General features: G+C 38.9%; 1 protein-coding gene and 1 long non-coding RNA gene across 3 annotated transcripts in view; both read right to left on the bottom strand.

The window, feature by feature from the left end:
• LOC130914511 (low-density lipoprotein receptor class A domain-containing protein 4-like) overlaps window positions 1-25,666 on the bottom strand; it is a 450,713-nt gene that overhangs the window by 196,405 nt on the left and 228,642 nt on the right. The gene's annotated exons all lie outside the window — the stretch shown is intronic.
• On the bottom strand, window positions 20,153-21,907 carry LOC130914512 (uncharacterized). Its single transcript, XR_009062945.1, has 3 exons — window positions 20,929-21,907; window positions 20,813-20,863; window positions 20,153-20,423 (listed from the first exon to the last, which is right to left on the bottom strand). It is a non-coding gene; the product is annotated as an uncharacterized LOC130914512 (long non-coding RNA).

Below are 25,666 nucleotides of genomic sequence, written 5' to 3'. Positions count from 1 at the left end.
GTGGTAGGGTTCCTGCCACCCTCCTCAAAGTTAATTTGTGCCGGTGGAAGCGATACATACCCCCCACAAGATATAGAAGTGTCATTCAACACGTTGTTAGACAACATATTATCATAAATGTTATGAAAATGTTGTATAAAGGTTGAAAAGTTACTAAGTGTTGCCTTACGAAAACAAATATAAACTGACCGTTTACCAGTGCAAATCTCTGAAAGGCAAAAAATAATCCTTAAATATTCCGTTTAGTAACATTATTAAATATAATTCAAGTTTGAGAATGCTACCTTTGAAATTCCCTGGTCCGTCGCCATTATCGCTGTCTTGTTGTGTTTGCCAGAGCGTGAAGTGAAGCAGTGCACCTAGCCAAACATCATCGAGTTTGCAGCAGCGTCACCACCCTTTTCCTTCCCCTTCCCGCTCTGCACTCTCCAGACAGGCAGGCAGCTCATGTGGTACAATATCAGACAACTCAGACTTCATCAGTGTTGTCACAGATTTCTCAAAAAAGTAATTTAATTACTGATTACTGATTACACCTCAAAAAAGTAATCTAGTTACTTTACCGATTACTTTATCATCAAAGTAACTAAGTTACTTTAAAAGTAACTTATCAGTTAGTTTTTACCAATTTTTCTCCTTTTGCTGCTCAACATAAAAATGACAACAAAAAATGTCATCGCATGTAATTGAATTTTTCACATAAGGCTTAATCTTTGAGTTAGCGGGGGTTTAATTAGTCGATGCAGTTGATTTCAACCACCATTGACTCGCGCTAGCTTAGCCACCCCGGAGCCCTGAAACTAACAAATATCTGACAAACTGCGCAAAATTTGTTCAAATCAACTCCAACGATTAAAATAAACCCCCGCTAATTACAAGATAAAGCCAAATGTCAAAAATGCTGAACTTCCCCTCTAAAATAAAGACTTAGCTGTTAAAATTTTGTCTATAAAAGTTGTAAAGCAATAAAACAAACAAAAAACAAAAATTATTGAAATGAACAAGAATCCTACAACGTATTTCATAATGGGTGAAAATCTTTTTTCGAGCCACTCATGTGACTAGCACCTAAGACACTAGCTTTTGCTTTGCTAAGCCAAAACTACACCTGTGGAGGCAAGATGGGTATTTAGAATTTCTGTAAACCTAAGCTTTCAAACGCAACCAACAACAACTGAGCTTGAACAGTTATATATATATATATATGTATAAATATAGTATTGGCCAAAAGTTTGGCGACACCTCAAAGGTGGACACTTTGAAGAATGTAGAATATAAAACCTGTTTTCAGTTATTTCACTTTTTTTGCCATTCCACATGTTCGTTCATAGTTTTGATGTATTCAGAGAGGATTTACAGTAGTAGGGACTTAGTAGGGAAAATATATAAAATGTTTAGGTGTGTCCAAACTTTTGACTTTTGTTTCAGTCATCAACATGCTTTGCCCCCAGCCCCACAAAAGTAAAACTCCGCCTATGGTTACAAACACTGACAATAAAATGTGCATATAGGCTGGTTACAAACTGTAGAAGTGCTGGCTGTCTTGTTACCGCTCGGCTTTTTCGAGTTTTGTCGCGTTGTCCTGTAATTCCAAGTGCTTCCTTGTTGAATGTAGACTTTTTAGCGGCCAGCTTTTTTTTTTAGCTTTTTCAGCCAGCGTAAAGTTTGCAACGCACGGAGATATTTTTGTCATCTTTACTGGACAGAAATGTGAAGTAATGGCTGTATTTCCAGTGAGCAAATGCATCCATTTGCGGCATATATCCTCCTTTTCACTGTTAGCCTCGTTGCCTCGTCAGAATGCTATGTTGTTGACCGCCGTGGCAGACAGCCTCAAACAGCATCGAAATACACGTGACCCGTTTTTTTTTTCCCCCGATGAGAAATGCTCTTCGTGCATGACTACAGTATTCTTCATTCTGCATACATTATGACGCAAAAATAAAATAGTAACGCACAGGCACTAGGGAAACTAACTTTAATTGGATTACTGGCTTGGAAAAATGAACGCGTTAGATTACTCGTTACTGAAGAAAGTAATCAGATTACAGTAACGCGTTACTGACAACACTGCACTTCATTCAATTCAAATTCACGCGCCCCTTACATCCTCAGTAACAGTAACGGTGTTGCAAAGACGGGAAAAGTAATTAATTAGATTACTCACTACTGAAAAAAATAACGGCGTTAGAAACACCATTATACTATAACACATTAACAACACTGCTGATGGTGTAGCAGTGCATTCATTGTGAGTGCGAACGGTTGTCCGTTTCTTTGTGTGCCCTGCAACTGATTAGTTTAGGGTTTAGTCTGCCTTTCACCTAAAATCAGCTAGGATACGCTCCAGCACCCCGTGACCCTGATGAGGTTAAGTGGTGTTGAAATTTGATGAATGGAGGGAAACAAAACACACTAGAGTGAAACTTAATTACAGTCCTTTTCATATTGATACTTCAAATACAGGAGGTGCAGTTGTATTCCCTCTTGGCAAACGTCGTCTAAACTGTCATTTGATGACAGAGAGGAAACGACCAGAATGATAAGAGATGTTGCGATCACAGTTTGCATGATATCACCCATGTTTTCTACAACAGTTTGAAATTGAACATGAAACGGTAGTCTTCTAACAGCCACTAATTATTTCACTGGCGCGTAACACATATGGTGAGATTGGCTCAATTCGCTCGTCCCATTTAGCTGCCTATTTCGTTTCACTTTACTTTTAAACACCGACTTTCATTCCTCTCCATATCTCCTCCGGGACACATTTGGCTCCATGCGTCAAAGCCTCATGCTTGTAGCTGTACCATCGCAGACAGTCCAACAGTGCTGATGTCCTTCGCTCAACGAAAATGGGATTTTTCCCAAACATTCTGCCTTGACTTGTGTAAATACACCCATCCATCCATTCTGTGTAACCCTTTATCTTCAATCAGATCAAAGGTTACCACTGAGACACTACAAATATTGTATATGCAATCATAAAGTCATCACATGCTGGAGTCAACTATTACTTAATCCACTATTCGCAATCCGGTTAATTTCCTAAACGTCACGAAAATGGTGGTCAACCACAAAACATGGTTCGCAATCTTTGCATGTTTTCAGCAATTATATTCAAACACTAATAATATGTTAAAAACAAAACTCTGGATTCACTTTATTGAGTCTTTAACACAGGTACCCAAAAATTTTACTCAAGTAAGAGTAAATTACTCAAGTACAATGAAAGAAATAGGGCTGTCAAAATTATCGCGTTAACGAGCGGTAATTAAGTTTTTTAATGAATCCCGTTAAAATATTTGACGCAATTAACGCACAAATGCCCTGCTCAAAAAGATTAAAATGACAGCACAGTCAAAGCTGTACTTGTTGTGTTTTTCGGAGTTTTGCCGCCCTCTGCTGGCGCTTGGGTGCGACTGATTTTATAGGCTTCAGCAGCCATGAGCATTGTGTAAGTAATTATTGACATCAACACTGGCGGGCTACTAGTTTATTTTTTGATTGAAAATTTTACAAATTTTATTAAAACGAAAACATGAAGAGGGGTTTTAATGTAAAATTTCTATAACGTGTACTAAAATTTATCTTTTAAGAACCACAAGTCTTTCTATCCATGGATCGCTTTAACAGAATGTTAATAATGGTAATGCCATCTTGTTGATTTATTGTTATAATAACGAAATACAGTACTTATGTACCGTATGTTGAATGTATATATCCATCTTGTGTCTTATCTTTCCATTCCAACAATAATTTACAGAAAAATATGGCATATTTTATAGATATTTTGAATTGCGATTAATTGCGATTAATTACGATTAATTAATTTTTAAGCTGTAATTAACTCGATTAAAAATTTTAATCGTTTGACACCCCTAGAAAAAAAAGTATTCGCTGAAAAGAATACTCAATAAGTAAGTGCTTACAATGTCTGATTTTTTTGTTAAGCACTGGTATATATTTTTTCTCAGCACGTCGTAATCTATATGAGCTGTTAATAATATACTGTACTATAACGTATTGCACGACCATATTCGACCAAAATAAATACACAAAAATCACTGAATTCCAACACAAGAAAAAAATGCAGAAATGAAATCCCACCCATCCAAAGAGCATGAGTGCCCTCTAGTGGAGAAAATATTTTTCCTGCCATGAAATTAAAACCATTACATCCCTGGTTTTCCGTTGGTCAATCAATACCAAATAAAAACTGGGGGAGAGGTTGAAATCCGCGTGTTTGAGTAATGGCGACGACAGTGTGTAAAATAAGTTTATTTTTTACAGCACTTTAAAGATGCCACATGATTAACTGTGCTTTAAGGACTCCACATGATTAAACAGGCCTGTGTGATCATAGGATTTCCGACTGCAAGGTTGTGTGTGGTCATGTGACTATTTTCACATCTGATTGGTATAATGGAGTCATGTGATTATTGTTGCGAGTTATCCTTGCTTGTAGAGTCACTGTGGGCATCAAACCTAATAAAGTGTTTGTTTTCATCCAAGTGTGACATGTCCCTGTGATTGCCCATTGGTTTCACCTGTTGTGAATGCTCCTTGTGTATCGTCCAATCTGCTTCCTCCCGTGTCACCCACCTGTTCCTTGTTGTCTCTTTACCCCTTGTCTGTGTGTATATAAGCTCCCCATTTTTGTTCATTCTTTGTTGCGACATTGTCGAAGTTTACGTCTGTGTCAATTCTCGTCTGTTTCTGCGTCCCAGCCCTCGTGTTTCTCGGAGTAAGTTTTTCATACCCAGTCTTTTGTTAGAAGCCTGAAGCTACACTAGGACAGATAATTATCTCCAGGGAATTTTGCCGACTATTTTTATACCTGTCCACACTTATGTTAAAGGGGCATTTAAGCCCCCCCCACCTGCTTCTGCAAGGTACGCCTGCATTTGCGCAAACTACGCATGCGTAGAAAGGAGCAGCCTCAAATGTTACGTCATAGCCTGCACGGTTTACACCTGAACTGGAAACTTATTACTTGCTGGCGGGAAATTTTGCAATTACGACACTTTCTAAAACAGGGGTGGGCAAAGTATTTCACAAAGGGGTTTTTGTTCATACCCATCATGAGGACAGCCGTTCACCAATTTCCTATCTTACAAGAGCAATCAGTTGATGGCAGTCAGGTGGCTTCTTGTTTTTTACTAAAACTTTATTGGTTAAACTGTCTGTGCTGAATCAGTTGGAACAAAGTCCAGGACCCACTGCGGCCCTCAAGGACTGGTTTGCCAACCCCATTCTGGACTGTCATTATTTTGTGATCACTGCTTTTTTTTTTTTTTTTTTTTTTTTTTTTTTGTGAACGCAATTGAATGCATCACGCAGGAGCGAGAGAGGCGCGAGAGCATGCTCGGCTTTTACAAGCAGTCGCTGAGTTGTGATTGAAATAAATCTTTAGAAAACAACGAAAGCCTGACATAGTTAGTTACTCGGGATTTTATAGTCGATGCTCAGTTGCGCTCTCACCACTTGGGAAATAACAAATAGAAGCATATGGTGTGGCACTGGGTATATTTCCTGGAAGCCGCAATCAGGAGTGCTTGTGCGTAACAGTGCAATCCTAGAAGTGGCGACAGTTTTGACAGGCAGAAATGTCATGGAAAAAAACTGATGGCGCGCCTCTTTGACTGGGGGTACCATGCAGGTAACTTTTCAAGGTTTAATTTTCCTCTACGCATTTTTATATACTCATGTTCGGTCGGCATTGAGTTGGGAGGAGACAGACCCGCAGCTGATCGGAGACACCGCAGGAGATGAGCTGTGTAAAAAACGCTCATCTCCGCATCATCTGTGATGGGAGGAACACAAATGGGCACAGAATTGAAGCATAATATTGAGATGTAGTTTGAAGATTCAAGAAAAATGTGTGGAAAAGAAAAGAGGAACAGGAATGTCACGTCATGATCGTCCGCCTGTATTGTTTACGATGCCGTTATGCAGCACTGAAAATGGCGAAGGCATGACGTCATTTCCTTAGTATCCGATTGTTGTACGGAGACAGCAGTCCATATTAAGCAGCGGGTAATATTACCCGCCTACATTATCCGTCTAACAACTAATCCCGATAATAGGCATGCTAGCGTAGCCAACATGCCGTATAATCAAACTAATTACACGTTTAAGGCCATTATCCGTCCTAACGTAGCCGTAGCCTGAGTTTTGTTTGCCTCTATGTTTTTTGGATCACCTCAATCTTGGTGTACTTTTTTGTTCGTTTTTTTTGTTGGCTCTTTTGCACCACCTTTCCGCCTCGCCTCCTTTGCCGTGCATTTGGGTCAAAACCGCTCGTCCGCCCTTGTTCCTTGACAAATACAATGGTATCTCTACATACGAATTTTAATTCAATCCAAGACCTAGTTTGTAGGTCGAAATGGTCGTATTTTGAGTGGGATTTTCCCATAACAATACATTATAATTCCATTAATTCGTTCCACAGCCCAAAAACCTATGCTAAATCCTTCATAAATACTTCAGGTACAACAGATAGCAATTACACATAGAAAAACAAATAAATTATAAACATAAATCGGAATATTAATAATATAATAATCTAACGAATCGTGATGTAATGAGGCGGTTGTGTTTCGCATGCTGTTCCTGAACCATGTGACTGACGAGCGAGTGAGAGAGGTGTGGAAAAGTAGAGTCACTGTTGGCATCAAACATAATACAGTGGTACCTCGACATACAGATTTAATTTGTTCCAGGACCTGGTTTGTAAGTCGAAATGGTTGTATGTCAAGCGGAATTCTCTCATAAGAATATACAGTGGTACCTCTACATACGAAGTTAATTCGTTCCAGGACCTTGTTTGTAGGTCGAAATGGTCGTAGTAGAGCAGTATTTTCCCATAAGAATACGTTATAATTCCATTAATTCGTTCCACAGCACAAAGACCTACACTAAATCCTTAATAAATACTGCTGGTACTATTACAAATGGCAATTACACATAGAAAACAAATAAATTATAAATAAAAATCATAATAATAATAATATAGTAATACTAATAATTCCTGTAATAATGTAATGAATCGGGTTCTAATGTGGCGGACGTTTTTTGCTGTACCTGAACGCACCGCGTGACTGACATGACAGCGAGAGGGAGCGGTGTGGTTGAGAGTTTACTTTCACTTTTAATGTTTTGTTGGGAACACCGTCAACTGCGTTGGACAGTAGGCGTTTTGTGTTGAACAAATTCTGAAATAAATGATAAAAACCTGACGAAGCTGGCAATTTCTTTGGCGATGTTTCCACAATAATAATTGTCGCCTTAACTTATAAAGACTGGCGAACGGACTGGTCGGAGGGGGAGCGTGGAGATCGTAGAAATTCTAAGGCTGTACTGTTGAGCCAGTTCACAGATATACATCCCACGCTCATATTTTTCTATCATTTGCATCTTTACTGCAATGGTAAGCATCACCTTTTTCCTTGTTTCACCACCTGTACCAACCTTTTTGAAACCTGTGCTGATTTCTCTCTCTAGAAAATCTGCTGTGTCTGCGGTGCTGACATGTTGTCGTATTTCGAGCATGTCGTCGGATGTAGAAACAAATGGTGAGTCAAATTTTACGTCGGATGTCGAAAAGGTCATGTGTTGAAGCGATCGTATGTCGAGGTACCACTGTATTATAATTCGATTAATTTGTTCTGCAGCCCAAAAAGCTATGCTAAATCCTTCATAAATACTTCAGGTACAATTACAAATATCACTTACACATAGCAAAACAAATACATTACAAATACAAATCGGAATAATGATAATGATAATATAATATAATAATCTAACGAATCGTGTTCTAATGTGGTGGTTGTGTTTGGCATGCTGTTCCTGAACCGCGTGACTGACAAGAGACTGAGGTGTGGAAAAGTTTTTACTTTCTCTTTTAATGTTCTGTTGTTGTTGGCGTCGGCTACAGCAGACACTAGCTATGTTGTGTTGCACGAATTATGAAATAAATGATTAAAAACCTGACGAAGCTGGCGACTTCCTTGCCAATGTTACAATAATAATAACTGTCACCTTAACTTATAAAGACTAGCGAATGGAGGTCAGAGGATGACTGTTGAGATCTTAGACATACTAAGTGACACGCACACCACATCCATATTTTTCTATCATTTCCATCTTAATTTCAATGGTAAACGTGACCTTTTTCCACCACTTACACTAACCTTTTTGGGACCCATGTTGATTTCTCCCATAAGAAAATCCCCCTGCTGCCATTCTGCTGGTAAACAATGAAATGGCGACACTGTTGTAAATCGGCGGATTTCGAGCACTTGTCGAGCCAAATGACAAGTCAAATTTTACGTCAGATGTCGAAAGGATCGTATGTCAATGCATTCGTATGTCGAGGCACTTTTTGTGTGATAAAAAGGGAAAATTTAACAACTCTATTGTAGCCAAAGTAGCAAAGTAAGAGTAGCGTTTCGTCTTAACACCTCTACTCAAGTACGAGTAAAAAGTATGGCAGGGTTAAACTATTCTTACAAGTACATTTTACTCATAAAAGATTACTCAAGGAATAAATGTGTTACTACCCACCTCTGGTCTTTAATGAAATCATGTTGCTTACTTGCTAGAAATTTTCGTGTAACTAGTAATAAATGAAATATCATAACACACACTAATTAAAAAAGCAATTCACAGCTGAAATTTGAAACGTTGCTGTGAGACAGTGTTGCATTTTGAAGCAGAGGCAAATGTGCTGCTCTTATTCATTTGAACGTGTCTGACTTGACAGGTTATGTTATTCAGTACACCTTGTGTGAAATTTTGCTATCTTTTGTTAGCATTTTAAATACTACAAAAACTAGGAGAGTTGATGATGAAGATAATAGAAACTGTTTCAGGCCCAAGCTTTTCCCCCAAGGTTATGATCTGAGCAGCTCAGTTTGTTAAGTCTCCGAATGAGAATACTTTATTGATCCCTGGGGGAAATTTGCCTTTGAAGCAATCAGGGTCAGCCAGGGATTTATTGGTGCAAGTTGCTTTATGGGGAACAGTGGTGGTAGCAGTATATGACTTGCTCAGGCACTGAAAAGTGTCTCATTTTAAAATCATATAATTTGTTTTTATATATTCATTTTCCCAGCAGTTATGTTTCTCATTTGAGGAGTGCTGTCGTTCCAGGTAATTTTAGAAGATATTTGCCACTATTATAATATCCACTGTACATCCGTGTCCAAAGTACATCTTGACAATTGTTGCGGCTTCATCTATTCAGGTAATTGGATGTGTGTCAACGTCAGTGTCTGTGAGTCATGAGTTGTCAACTTCCCAGCCTGTAAATTTGGATATTTCTCGGATATAAAGTTAGAAACCTGCAAATTTGTGGCTGGAATTCAACTTCTACTGTACCATACACATAAATAAAGGCTTCCAACAATTTCAAATGAACATTGACAGACGAGTACACGTTTTAGACAGGCTTAAAGCACAGGCTGCGAGTGCTTAAAAAATATATGGCCAAATGTTCATCCCGTAACATATGTCGAGCTGGATTTTCCCATTAGAATGCATTATAATTCAATTAATTTGTTGCACAGCCCAATAACTAACGCTAAATCCTTAATAAATTCTGCAGGTACAATTACAAATAGCAATTGCACTCAACAAAACAAATAAAGATAGGCCTGCAAGCAGGACTGAGCGAGCCCTCACAGTTTGGCGCAACTCGGACCTCATGCAAACTCGGATGACGTGCAGGTCTGGGTGGTGACAGATAGTCCCCCTCTATTCATCTCATGGAACCTAACATGCTCGAAACTCTTTTTGAGATTAGAAATACATTCACACAACTAGGAGAAAAAAATCCAATTGGAGACAGAATAAGGGCGTGCAGCCAAAATACATATTCGAATTGGGCCAATTTAACCAAGTGTGCCAGATTCAGTGGTTCTATAAGCTGCCTAAGTCCCTGAAAAAAAATCTACCTAACAAAGGATTGTCACGGCAACAGACAGACATGTGGACATGGGGCTGCTGTCATTTTCACTTTCCTGTTTGGACACCTTCTGCTTCAACGAAACCTCAATAATTTTCATCAAGCACCTGAACACATGTCTTAAGGCTCCCCTGATGCGAGTTTGAGGTCAATAGTTTTTTTTTTTTTTCCGCTTTGAGGAGGAGCCAGTCTCATAAAAAAGGGCATTTCCTGTTCCCGCTAGGGTCGCCAGGCCTAATGGGTAATATTTCAATGCAGTCGTGGTCAGGCTGGGATACCTCTCATGTATGCCAGATATGAAAAAGACTGCACCTTGTATCAGGGGAGTTATTAGTCATTTACTGCATTTGCCGTGTTGCCAAAAAAATGACTTTGGCAACGTGCCCAGGTCCGGCCCGCGACAAAAACTCACCATTTTGATAACTTACGATCTCATATGTCTCATGAACAGTCTCGCCAATCTAACCAGCTCCCTAGGCACCAAGGTCTCAAATGTGCACCCTGTAAATCGGTAAAAACACATTCAATCCAAAATACCCGATTTCCTGTTTGTGGTTTGGAATGTGGGTGGAAGAGACTTTTTGGAGCGATCTTGCACAACGTATCGACTCCCCAAATTTCATCGCTCAATGTTGAAAAAAACCTAATAGGAAAGGCCTTTTCGAAAAATTCAATGGGGGCGCCACTAAGCCATTTTGTTACATTTTTTCGAATGATCGAAATTTACGCAAAGCTGCATGTATGTGTATGTTTTGGTGAGTTCTCGAGCATGGTAAGGCCTCCAAATTTGCCATTTTCATTTGCCATGAAAAAAATAAGAAATAAAAAATCCTTTGCATTCCAGAAGGGCTCTTGCACCAATTTTATGAACGCACCGTGTGACTGAAGCGAGAGTGAGAGAGGTGCGTTAGAGTGGGAAGCTTTTACTTCTCTTTTCATGTTCTGTGGTTGTTGGCTTTGGCTTCGGCTACGGCGTACAGTAGCCGTGTTGTGTTGGACAAGTTCTGAAATAAATGACCAAAAACCTGATGCTGGTGACTTCCTTGCCGATGTCACAATAATAATAGAAACAATGCGATACGTCCTTGAGATTGTAGACATATTCCAGCCGTATTGTCGAGCCAGTTCATGTCGAAGTGATCGTGTGTCGAGGTATTTGAGTATTTGAAATATGACCATATATCCTCGCGCAATTTCCTACCATCAAGCCCTGTTGCAGTCATTGTTAATCATCAGTCACCAGTAAACGAGTGACATGACCAAACACAGCTAGGATGTATGAGGCTCATAATGAACACACACATCTAACATGAAACACACACGCATTGTAGGATTTATAAACGCATATCACACAAAACACACCCACGTTCATCAAATGTGTGTATGAATTGTCTTACGCGCATTTATAATGTGCTTTTAATTTGACATTCCCACTCACGAGTGTGTTGATCTTTTTGAGACTCATTTCACGCAGCCAAGAAACACACTTGCAATATTTCTAAACGGAGTCCGTCTGCAGCCAATCAGACGTCTCCCTCTTAAACCACCAATCACACAGGCTGGGCTGTTTTGTTACATCACTGCTGTGTGCCTTTGAGTACGAGAAACTGCGTCTGACTGGCAATTTCGGTGAAGTTAGCCGCATTTTCTAAATAAGTGGTCAAGCCAGCTGCACTTTTTTAGTTGCATTTTCCTTTCAGGTTTTATTGCACAGAAACAGACAACACATGTGGATTCCGTCGGGTTTATAAACGAAAATCATGACAGTATTGTCCTTTGGAAGTGTAGTCTAGTGGTATGACCGGTTGACTGCAACCGAGGAAGTGTCAGTTCAAATCCTGTTGTAGTCAGTTTTTATTTACATACGTATTTTCCCCCATAAAAAGCATGAAATATGGCTGTCTGACTATTAAAAACATTAGCGTTACATAACATTACATTATCATATAGATAGCCACTCATTTTACATTTACTCCTGTAAATATTAGCACAAATTGAAGAATTAATCAAATGTTTCGCACACAGCAAGGAGAGTAAAAAGGTCACAAGACCAATTAGCTATTGAAGTAAAAAGCTAGTCACTAAATAAAAAGAGACTGAGATAAATTGGGGAACAAAGAGGTTTACCCCAGCCTCCAAGGAGAGTACTCTCCTTGCTGTTTCTGCAAGTTATTTTTATCATTCAGACAGCCACATATTTTCCTTTTATTCATGTAAATATTAGTACAGATTGAATATAATCTGTCAATATATTTGAGACAATCATACGAAATGCGTGCATAATTCCTTTGCACAGTAATGTTTTTAATAGTCAGGCAGCCATAATTCATGGTTTGATTGAAGAAAATACAAGTAAATGAGTATCTAACGGGATTCGAACCAACACTTCCTGTGCGACAGCCATCTGCTTATACCACTGGACAGTACAACTCTGTCATGATTTTCTTCTATAAACCCGACGGAATCCACATGGTTTGTCTCTGTGCAATAAAACCTGAAAAGGAAACACAACTGGGAAGAAAGCGCGGCTGGCTTGACCATTGAACGGATCTGACATTCTAGCCAGACCGCCGGAATCGCGCCATCCAAACCTCCGTACCCGCGCTGGTGCAGCTCCAACGAGCTGGGCCGGCAGGACCCTGGCAATCCGACCAAGCGACCAAATTCCGCGCATTTACCTTAGTCTTAACCCTTTGTACTGAATCAAATTTGATTAAAGAAGGCTCGCCGAAAACAAGTTGACAAATTTTTCAGGTCGACAGCGATCAAAACGGCAAGGCGAAACAGAAACACTCAGGCGGGGAGGCAAGGTCACCCTATCACACGTCAACAAAAGGTTACCGATATAAATGATCCCGATTAGTTAAACATTCAGTCTTTTGAAGGCTCTCGCTGGGCGAGCCGTGAGCAGGATGAATGGTGCGTTTGGGATTATTGTCTGTTTGTGGATTTTGCCACTTCAGCTTCAAAGGGACTCTTGGGGTCTTGTCACTAGTGTTATCAGTTGGATATCAGGCGTTCTCCTTGTGTTAGGACAGAACGTCCTGCCATTTGTTCTGGACTGCCCGGGAGAACTTGTGAAAGAATATTTTATTCATGCCTATAAAACACATAACTGCTGTGATACTATATTCATTTGTGAGACTGCATCCACATGTATTTCTTTGAACATAATACAAAGAGTTTCTGTCGACTGCCTTATCTGATTTTACTCCCTCTTGTACCAGCTAGCGCTACTTTCCAAGGCCATAACTCAGTATGTTTTTCTGTCGAAAATCACCAGACTTGGGCTGTAATAAGTTTCATTTTTGCTTTCATAGTAGGTATCGTTTTATAGTAAGCAACGCCTTTTCAACAAGCATATAGACCCTTGACGTGTGTATTCTCATTGTACTTCTGCGTGATCACAGCACTTGACTGGATCACACCATTTGTACCCTTGATATATATCTTGTTTATAAAGTTTTCAAAGCAAGCAATCCTTGGCTGGGTTCGATTCTTTCTCTCATTTGAGCTATTGATTGATACTTGTCTCGGAGTTCAAACTTGAACTTCCCTGACAGAACTGATTGCGAGAGTTGGTGCGTCAATCTTGCTCATGACGCACACATTGGGCTTCGGTGATAAGAAGGTGTCATGCATCTTTTATGCCCTACATTCTGCTTGTTTTCCTTAAACTATGGTATAAGTGCTATTAATTTTATATTGGGTGTGTTAGAGTAATACAAACAGTCAAACAGTAAATACGAGAAACGATACCATTCCCTGATTGATTATACTAAGGGTGTTAGAGTAATGCAAACAGTTAGACGGTGCCTAAGAGAAAAGGTACTCCTTCACCACTTATTAAGAAAATGCGGCTAACTTCATGGAAGATGCCAGCCAGTTTCTTGTGCTGAACTCGAAGACGCATAGCAGTGATGTGACAAAACAGCCCAGCCCGTTTGATTGGCGGTTTAATAGGGAGACGTCTGATTGGCTGCAGACAAGGTCCGTTTAGAAAAAAATTAAAGTATGTGTCTCGGCTGCGTGAAATGAGTCTCAATAAGATCAACACACTTATGAGTGGAAATTTCAAATTAACTCATTCACTCCCAGTCATTTTCACCGGAGCAAGGCCCTTCGCTCCCGGCTGTTTTACTGGATTTTGACTGATTTTGCAAGGCCCACAGAAAATTCTGTTCTATTGCTATATAAACATGGAACCCACCAAAAGAAAGATTAGACTCGTTTCCTTCAGCAGGAAAAAATAAGTTAGTTCATATCTTTTTCCATTCTTTAGAAATCAGCATTAGAAAATAGCTTAGTTTGAGCAATTTTCCAATTTCTGATGAAAAAACAGAGAAATTGAGCTTTTTGTGAACGCATACATTTCAAACATAACTTTGACTTTAACAGTTATTTTTTGCTTTAATTACATCCCAAACATCTGAATAATGTTTCCATTTTACAAAATAACAAACATTTATTTACACATAACTAACTGAGAGATGACGCTATCGTTGCCGTGACAGCCACGAAAACTTTTCCCTCATTGCCGCCTGTCTCATAAAGATGGATTTTTTTGAGTCTCTGCGGGGTCTGCTTGGCGAGCAGCACGGACTCAACGACATTGTCCGCTGCACTGATGGGCCCGGTCGTTCTGCTTAGTCGTCCGCCGTCTGGCATCCTTCCGCTGGCACCCCCGCCGTGCTGCCCGGCCGTTCATTGCCGTTGAATCGGGTTGCGGGTCTTACCAAATGTGTTACTGCCCTCCAGTGGCCAATTTTATTGCTTTAAAATGGATTTTCAGCTTTTTGCTTTGGAGCTCAGTTGAATCAGAACCCAGAGATGTCTCTTACGAAAAAAAAAAAACGTAAAAGATGTATAAAACCGTCTTTGGGACACTGAAATAATTAAAAATAGAATTTATTTATACGTTTTTGGGAGCAAATGAGTTAAAAGCACGTTATGAATGCGCGTAAGACAATTCACACACACATTTGATGAATGTGTGTTTTGTGTGATATGTGTTTACGAATCGTACAATGCGTGTGTTTCGTGTTAGATGTGTTTAAAAATCTCACGATGCGTGTGTGTTTCATGTTAAAGGTGTGTGTTCATTATGAGACTGATATAGCCCCATAAGGATGCAGACTGACTAACTACTCATACAATAAGCAAATGTCACGCATTGTGAACATATTAAAGAAACTAGGTCGCATTTTTGTCTTGTCTCGTCTCATCAGACCAAAGCTGCCAATCATCCTGTTATGTTACAGTCATACGTCATATCCTGCTCATCATCGTTACGTTATCGGCATTGATAATGAAAACAACACTGCATTGGACAGTGAAAGGGACTAGTGTAACACTATTCGTTGTTTCAAGTTCCATGCACATTTGTTAAGAGCTCTGCTCTAATGTGAAGCAGAATATTTTAATTCTGTTTATGTGTGTGTGAGCCCTCTTTCCTGACAAGTTAATATCACCGGTCGCTGTTGTAGGTAGTGTTGCAGTGCTAAAAGGATTGTGACAATAATTACCACAGCATCACACATTAAAGGAAACAACATAACGGTAATTTATTAGGATGGCAGAATTTCTCCAAGCAATTTCCCTGTATCAGCCATTTCCCATTTGATGGGTGATCCATTTAGTGTGACTGGAAATGGAGATAATCATTGCGGTCATTCTACTGTGCCTCACAGCGTCTCTCTCAAGGGGGGCATGGTTATTGTCTAGGCAGTTGAGGAATTGTTGCAGGTATTCAATAAATGTGCAGTGGTTTGGTGTTTATCCTGTTATCTGCTAGAGCTTTCTGTAGTTGAAGTAGAACAAATCTACATTATTATCTCTGTTTATTTGTTGCACTTTGGATAAAAAAAAAAAAAAAGCATGCATTATCCCTGTTTTTGTAAACATGGAAAGAGCAACAGCATATTTGCCAACATAGCTGTCTAACCTGTTCATATTAGCTCACAAAACTATGATTATCATTTCAATATTGTGTTAATGTTTGTTCCTGTGCAACGGCACAGAGCACTGGGCGGAGCCTCACGGCACTTTCACACTAGACAAAGAGGACCAGGGTCCGGTTGGAGATCTACGACGCAAATGAGTTGTTGAAAAAGTTCAGCATTCACACTGCACCAACTGAACTTTCCGAGTAGCATCGTGTGGATGAAAGGCGGGAGGAAGCGTCACAGCAAGCTACACGTAATGTAGCATAGCATTATTTTTACATGTTAAACTGTATGTAGATTTTTTTTTGTTTGAATAACATTTATTTTGCAATGATATTAAAACCGTGCATCTGTACGTGTAATTTTTTTGTTAACTGACAGTTTTGTGAAGCAGAAGTTAACATGCATGTGAGTTTGAAAAGAAAAAAAATCTTAATGTATCATAACATAGCAGGTCGGCTAGCGACGGGGTCACTCCCTCCTGACTCAATGCCGAGCGAACTGGACTACAACCCCTAGCAAAAAGTATGGAATCACTAGTCTCGGACGAGCACTCACTCAGACATTTTATCATGTAGATAAAAAGCTTGAAAAAAATAATGAATTAGTTCAAAAGTGCAATTCCTTAGCATTCAGAAACACTAAAAGAAAAACATTGTGGTGGTCAGTAAATGTTACTTTTATAGCGCAAGTGCAGGGAAATATATATGGAATCACTCCATTCCAAGGAAAGAAAATATGGAATAATGAGAAACAAACAAAGAAATACAAATCAAAACACATCTCTAGTATTTAGTAGCACAACCTCTGGCTTTTTTGACAGCTTGCAGTCACTGAGGCATGGACTTGATGAGTATTCTTCATTAATTTGGTGCCAACTCTTTTTGATTGCAGTTACCAGATCATCCTTGCAGGTCGGAGCCTTGCGTGGACCATATTTTTTCCAATTTCCACCACAGGTTTTCAATAGGGTTGAGATCTGGGCTATTTGCAGTCCATGACATTGACTGGATGACTCTTTCTCCAAGAAATGCTTTAACAGACATGATGCATTGCCATCTTGGAAAATGACAAACATATTGTCAATCGAAAGGATAAGAAAGCTGTCTAAAATTTAAATGTAAACTTGTGCATTTATTGAAGATTTAACCACAGCCATCTCCCCGGTGCCTTTGCCTGACATGCAGCTCCACATCATCAAGGACTAAGGGAATTTTTATGTTTTCTTCACGGAGTCATCTTTGTAAATCTCACTGGAACAGCACCAAACCAAATGTCCAGCATCATCACCTTGTCAAGAGTCAAAAATCTGCATTGGACAACGTGTCATGAGTGAAGAATCTGCATTGGACATGGTGATGATGCTGGAACTTTTGTTTGGTGCTGTACCAGTGAGATTTACAAAGATGACTGCCTGAAGAAAACATCAAAATGCCGCTACGGCATTGGCGTCATAATTCGACAAATTTACGTAAAATAAACGCTAACTGCCTTTTTTTTTTTTTTTTTTTTTTTGCTTTTAACCAAGAATCTAAACTGTTTTACGTCCATATCTATAAAGAATTAAGGGATTTAAGCATTTACTCACAAAAATCTCAACCTAAAAAGCTGTTTGTGGTGACAACAGTGGCTTAAAGAATAGCAGCGCATTCGACGTATTTACGTAAAATAAATGCTAACTCCGGCCCTCGGGCCGGATTCAGCCTGCCTCCACATTTGGTCCAGCCCCCTGAACAATACCAGAGAGCATTTTGATTTTTTTTTTTTTCCCCCCAATAGTGTTATTTATTTCCTGGCTTCTTTCTGTGAAGAACCCAGAGAGGGTTATTTGGTTATTATCTCTTTAATTAATTGTAATTAACTGTAATTATTATATTATATTATATTATATTATATTATATTATATTATATTATATTATATTATATTATATTATATTATATTATATTATATTATATTAAAGATGCACGATAATATCGATCACTGATAATTATCGGCCGAAAATGGCAATTATGACGTCACACAGATAATCCAGATAATAAAAAAATTCAACTGATAATGCAATCCGATAATTATATACTTGATTTAGCCTCCAAATGTGCGCAACCGAAGAATTCAGCACGCCACCTCCTCAACCCCCCCTCTCTGAAGCCCCTGAGGGAGGAGGGGCTCCCTCGTCCTCCCCTCCTCTCTTTGAACCCCCTGAGGGAGGAAGGGTTGTGGAGGCGGAGTTACACGACAAGAATCAGTTGTATATTATGGCGGCTGTGACTCTAAAAACAAGCCCTCGCCATCTGCGAAACATGCACCGCAGAAGTTCCACGAGGCAGAAAGAAAGCGTCCTCATTCAACACCACTAACCCAGCAGCCATTTAAAACTGGATCACAAAGATTTTTGGAACGAATTCGAGGCTGCTGCTAGCGGGAAAGCTAAAGCTATTGTAAACACCAACTAAGCTAAACTACGGGGCTTGTGACGATACAGAGTCGGGTTGTTTGGGAATGCAGCCCAAGGCGGGTGGTAAACTCGCATCCAAGGCTAAACACCGGCACGACTCGAGACCGATAGTTGACAAGTAGCCGTCTTCTGACATAGCCTGCCGCTCTGGCCGGTCCGGCAGGCCGCTGCTGCCTCGCCGTAGGTTCCCCGGCGGCGGGACCTACGGCGAACACCCTGGTTTCTCGAGTGTTCCCCCACAGCATGCAGTATGCGAGGCGTGCGCCTCCGTCCGGAGCAGAGCCAGGCCCCGAATACGCCGCGGCGAACCGGCTGGGGCGGGCGGATTATCCGGTACGAACGTAGCTGCCGCCGCCGAGACAAAACATAATTTTTTTTTTACCGAAATGACCCGAGAGCCAAAGCCCCAGATAGAAAAATAATGCAGTTAAAGGGGAACTGAAGACCTTTCCGGATTTTGGTGTAATTTTATGAATATAAACTTGGGACAAGTTCGTCAAAACAACCATGACATTATCAACACGTAATTGTAAGGATAATTTGCGTTTTTTAGTTTTTTTGCACTCCGTTAATGGTCCCTTCGCAAACCCGGAAGTGTGACGTAGGCAACAGAAGACTACTCACAGCTAACATAGCAGCAACAACGATGTCAGTGATATTTCCACCAAAGGTAACCATTCAGGATCGCTCTTTCGTGACGCTACCGATGGCAAAGGCTCCCAGGAAAGATGAACTACAATTAATCCCTACATGTTTGAACCTGAGGCGTCAGATGACGGCGATTTACTTGACACAGCAGATGGCGTAATGACCCCAATTGACAGCTCGACACTTCACGAACTGGACAGTGAGTGGTAAATCCAGCATCGTGATTTTTTTATTAGAATGCGATTACATGGTTGTATATTTTTCCATGCTCTACACATAGCTAAAACTGGATATTAGGTAATGGGACAGCTCCTACCGATCTAAATATGATAAAGCTAGCCCAAATGTGGCTAAATGAATGCTCTACACGTAGCTAAAACTGGATATTAGGTAATGGGACAGCTCCTACCGATCTAAATATGATAAAGCTAGCCCAAATGTGGCTAAATGAATGCTCTACACATAGCTAAAACTGGATTTTAGGTAATGGGACAGCTCCTACCGATCTAAATATGATAAAGCTAGCCCAAATGTGGCTAAATGAATGATATGTTATTGATATTTCAAAATAAATGACAAAACCATTTTATTTTCCAGGTGTTGCTGTAAACCGTCAAGTAATTACCCTTCCAAGAGTATGCCTGTGTCATCAGGAGATCCCAGACGTGAGAGCCAAACTTGCGGAGGCTGAAGCACTGACAGGGGCATGAATTTCATTAAAAAAATAAAACCATAAATTGTTAACAACATTGACACATTTTGTTGACTGTTTAATGTATTCTATTGGTATATAATATATTGTAATTATATTACATTCTGAAAAAATATTCAATAGGCCGCAATAATAAATGATACCAGGTTTATGTTGAATCAGCATTAGCTTTCGTTGTCAGATTGTGACACAACATGTTATACCAAGCACACAACGGCACACATCAAAGAGCATAATTTTAGTAAGCAACACAAAGTTAGGATAGCAACGAACTAGCGCAACATTGAAAAATGATAATGGCAGTGGGAAATATGTATTTACTCTTTTCTGTAGCATGAAGTGTTTTCTATACAAAGATAATGCATTATCATTAAAATATGAAGGTAACTTGATTTTTCTTTTTAAAAATGTCTACTGTATATATGACTAGTTTATGATTTCATATCATCAAAATTTGCTACATTTATTTCTCCTAAATCATCGTCATCTGATGTCGCAGATGGAAGAAATTCAGCATCTGGCAGGCCTCATAGGATCTCTTCAGTCGTCATCGCTGGACACCGCATCACTTCGGTCATCATATGACTCGACCCACTCTCTCTTGATTTTGGGAAACTGGGTGGCAACTGACTTGCAACGCTTTTTTCATCGTGTTGAGGGTTTCCGCCACTTAATTTTTTATGTTTGGCTTCCTGGAGGAAAAAAAAATCACAGCAGCATGAAAATATTGGATGAATCCCAATTTTAATTTAATAATAATTTCTTGGTGATCAAATAATAATGCCCCAGTCATAGCAGCATCTATTTGATGCTATTGTTCCCTCTTCAAATAGGCAGACCTTGATGTTGAAATATAAAAAACGAGCCAAGGACCTATTTGGTGCTGGGGACATTTGAATTTACATAACACCTATTGATAAAGTAATAAAATCACATGAGTAGACGACATGTCAGCCAACCTATCTACTTATGACAGGCCAACAGCAAAAAAAAAAAAAAAAAATGTCGCACTTCAACAAACTGGCAGTAGGAGTCCCCCTCGTTTATAAAAAAAAAAAAAAGCCATTAATGTTCTACTTACGTCTTTGGAAAACCAAGGTTGCATTGTTGTAGGTTTTCAAAGCTGTCGTGGCTGAAATGATGAAAACAATGAGCCGATTGGGGACCTGTATGCATGCTAACAAAAACGGTCCAAACCTTTGCAGAAGTTTTTTTTTTGGACCACTCCTAGAGTCTCGAGTCTTCCTGTGAGTAATTCATATCGCTACACATCGAGATGGCATGACGAATCCCGCGAGTAAAACCCAGAAAATGTTTGCAATATATGGCGAGGATAGCGTGGTGCTATATTTCCGTGTTCAGAGTGGTGGCGAGGCTTCCTGGAAGTTACGTCACGAGGTAGGGGTCGGCAGGACGGCGCGTCCCTCGTTGCTATGGTGTTGCTATGGCCATAACTCAAAAACTACGCGGTCAATTATTATTATTTTTTTTTTTATGTGACTTTTTGAGAGAGCGAATGACGCATTTAATACAATTCAACTGAGTAAAACACTTAAGAGCGAAATCTGAAAAGCTCTTCAGTTCCCCTTTAATACAACTACCATTCTTCATAAAAAGCATCCCAATCACATCATTTTCACCACTGACATTTGGACAAGTGATGTCCAGTATGTAAGCTTATCATGACGGCACAGTGGTTAGATGATAATTTAAACATGCAGAAAAAAAGTCAGTAATGCATTCAGTATCTAAAATGACGAGCGGTCAGATGACTTTGTAACGCTGCCTTTATTTTCGGCTCAACAAAACTCAGGCACAAAACAGCATGCACGGTGGATGCGAGCTCCAACTCCGTCCAAATAGTACTGCCGTGTATCAATTAAGCTGCTGTAAAGCAAGTGTCATGAGTGCTGCAAATGTAAACAAAGTGCTGCACAATGGGTACATGACATCTTGCTCTTTTGAGGTATTCATTTTCACGGTGTGCAACAAAACATAACATTAGCAATCACTTTTCAAATTATTTAACCTATTTGTCTGCTCAATTACAGTCACAGTAGATAATCAAAACTTACTGGCACTTATTAACACTTATCAATTTAAATATGCACATTCCTGTTGTAATGAAATAACAATAATATTCTGTAGCCACAAATATTATCCAAAATCTTTCCTTCTTCCGTTTTTTTTTTTTTTTAGGATTAAAAGAATAATAATTTATTGCTTAAGATAAGGCTGTTGAGATTATTTTCAACTAGCTATTTACACTTAAAACTGACTAGTTTTATGAAAGGGGTGTTTTTGCAGTGTAGTTATGTTATATAGTTAGGAATGGCTTACTTTTAAAGGCATTTTTGTGCAACTTAGGTATTTACTCTTTAAGTAATTGTTGCCAAAAGTTAACCATTAAACAATGTCAAACAATCTGTCATTATTTAGATGTTGGAATTGACTACTTGTTCATATTTTATGTTGGGGAAAAAAAGAGTAATAAATTATATTTTTGCACAGTAATATTTTCTCTTGTGTATACTTTCAATTTTTACATAAATCTTTCAATAGAATTATCGGCTTGACATTATCGGTTATAATGAGGAGGAAATTATCGGTTATCGGTATCGGTTGAAAAATGTATTATCGTGCATTACTATATTATATTATTATTTTTATTTTATTTACTTTTACTGCGTGAAGAATTCAGAATGAGTTATTTGACTGTGGCTTTCTGAAGAACAATAATTTTTTTGCATTTAGGCACTCCTGCAATCGTCATACTTTCTCTGTTACAAACTCACCCTGGCCCCTCATCAGAGAAGGGAAAATTTATGTGGCCCTCACAGGAAAAAGTTTGGGGACCCCTGATCTAGACTGTTTTTACGTCCATATCTATAAAGAATTCAGGGATTTAAGCATTTATTCACAAGAATTTTCAAAGTAAAAAGCTCTTTGTCTGTGTTTCCACTCGATCAGCTTTGACGGCGATAGACCCCCTATTAATCGGCCACGCATCCCTTGTCCCGTCAATATCATTATGAAGTCTATGGTTTGACATTGAAACATGACATTCACAGCTAATCCCCACAGTTTCAATAAATTGGACATCAATTGTCAATGGCAGCCAATGAGTTAATGCCATTATTTTTAAAATGCCATGCGCATCCTGCTAGGTGATCTCCAGTTGACAATTAATGCACAGTCCTGGGTTGTACATCAATCTTTGTAAATTTACGTACTCAGGAAGCAAATTAAGTCTTTACTCATAATGTAATATCGGAGCATTAACACGCATACAAATTATCTGTATACTCTGTTTAAAGGTCTAAGATTTTGGGTCGATGTAAAGAATTCAGATTTTGTCTTCAATCTTGTCCAGTTTCTTGCGATCAATCTCCCACAAAGGTGTAACTTTAGCAATATTCATCAAAACTTAACTGTTCAATTGAGAGCACGACAAAGTAATTTGACTGTCTTGAGCACTGACATGTTCATTGACACAGAAATTTAATTTTGAGCGATTAACTAAGTATCTTTCACACACACACACACACACACACACACACACACACACACACACACACACACACAAATGGCTTTTGCAGGTAATCCATGTTGTTTTGCTACTTGTGCGACATGTTGTGAGGATTGAACAAGTAGTTTTGAGAATTTCAATTCTGATCTGAGACACATACCAAAGCAATTGAGAAAAACTGTAAATTAAAACAGAAAACCAGGTTTATTATCTTATCATACTAAATCTGCCACTAGGTTTGAATAATTATAAAGTGTGAGTAATACCATTCAGACAAACCCTTTTCAGGATATTATTATACTCAGTTTATAATAAACAGTTTATACCAGTCGTTGAAAATCTTAATCACATCCTAATATTAATGAACCAGCTTTTTAGTGTGCTATCTCTTTGGTGCATGTGTGAGAAAGAAAGCAGCGAATAATTATAACTGTCTGACACCTTTTCCTCACAATCAAGGGCCTCGCATAAGAGCAGTCATGCATGCTGTTTTATTTTAGGGTTTGGAAGAGAAAACAGTTCGACCTGAATAATTACCTCTTGTAATACGATACAGTTAGCTATATGTAATTTTCCTCTTGTTCACCGTATTTTCATACCTGTCAAGATATACGGTTTCGGCGTAATTTGTACAAGTGAGCACTGATTTTTAAATGCGCCGTACGTTCAAAATCTGTACGTTTTTTGTGCATTACGTTTTTTTTTCTCCGTTCAAATTTTGTCAGCGTTTCGGCAACGAGACAATGTGCGTTACTATGCGTTACTACGTTGGTTGAATGACGCGAGAAAAGCCAGAGACACGGAGAGAGAAAAGTGTGTTGTGACACTGTAACAAACGCGATGCTAGGATAGGTGGCTCCAATATTTCCTGACTGTAGCCGACAGAATACAATATACGCCTAGATATCTTATGCATATAGAACTACATGCGAAATGACAGACTCGGCAGCGTTAGTAAACAGCCGCCATTTTAAAGCAGTAGACTTCTCAGAAAGGCTCTGTTGTAGTGAACCTTCCTAGCGAACCTAAGTAACTTTTTATCTAAAATAATCCTAAATCGGCAAAATCTTGACTTGAATCTATCTTTAAGTGATGAAGCAGTTTTAAACCTTTCACATGTCAAAAGAAGACAGAAGGGTAATTCCCTATGTATGCAAAAACAGGAGCAATTTTAACAACTTTAACAGTTGATTCACAACATTAAATGACTTCCAAACAAAGCAAAGGTTACTATGTTTTTTTTTTTTGTTTTTTTGTTTTTTTGAAAAATGAAAAAAATAAATAAATAAACATGAACGGTAACAACAGTTACTTTGCCAAGTAACTAATTACTCTTACATTCAGGTAACTGAGTTACTAAATTACTTTTTAGGTAAGTAATTTGGCACTGTAATTAATTACTTTTTTAAAGTAAGATTAACAACACTGGTCATAAAGATGAAGTCTGCAGAATGAAAAGTGACGAAAGCAGAGATTTTATTCTGCAAATTTGTTGCCGAACACAATTTGCCTGCAACTATTGCTGACCACTTCTCAGAATTAGCAAAAAAAAATGTTCCCTGACTCAAAGATTGCATCGGTAAGTTAAGTTAATCAATGAACATTTTTAATTTATAATTACACAAATTAACGAACTACCTTCAAGTCAAACAGAATTGCGAGCTTAAGTGCCATGAAGTGCAGCCATCAGGACATGATAGAAATTGCCAAAAGTGCTACATTCAATTACAACAAAAGTCACTGTTAAATTTCAGTAATCATGATGTAGCTGAAGATATTGAATGTTCTTTGATTGCACCAGGTTATATGTTACAATATTACCAATAAATTCATATTATTTTAAAAATTGAGTTTTATGTTTGTTTCACATTGCACGCTATGTACAACGTTGTATGATCAGTCACCAATTTGTAAGGGCATACCTCATTATTTGTAAGATTGCCAACAGCCTCGGGTTGACAGGTATGCATTTTTACTATGTAAAATATTCAAACAGTGACATAAGTAATGCATTCAAGTAATAACTCATTCAGAGTCTTTCTTTTTATATCGACAATGGCACATGAGCAGAAAACATATTGGCGTTGTCTTTCTATAATAAACAGCGACATCCCTGAAAAAGACCTTGCTTGGATGTCAGGATATGTCGCTCCAAAACTAGTACCTGTCTGTCTGTTTAAAAGAGCATTTGCAGTGGCAGGTTCCTCTCTTTGCGGTACAGATCGGAACGATTACAGAAATCGTTCTTTCGTTCCTGCTTCCATGAAAATGTGCAGCAGTTCAGGCTGAATATGTGTATCCTTTATTTATTTACCTGGACTAGGGGAATCTTTGTAGTTGTTTGGCTGCTGGACCTTTAACTTTAAACAATAATGTAAAAGTTATCCACTAACATACCTCTAAATG

This window comes from Corythoichthys intestinalis, chromosome 4 (assembly GCF_030265065.1).
Source record: "Corythoichthys intestinalis isolate RoL2023-P3 chromosome 4, ASM3026506v1, whole genome shotgun sequence".
Taxonomy (NCBI): Eukaryota; Metazoa; Chordata; class Actinopteri; order Syngnathiformes; family Syngnathidae; genus Corythoichthys; species Corythoichthys intestinalis.
This window is presented reverse-complemented; position numbering and strand designations above follow the sequence as displayed.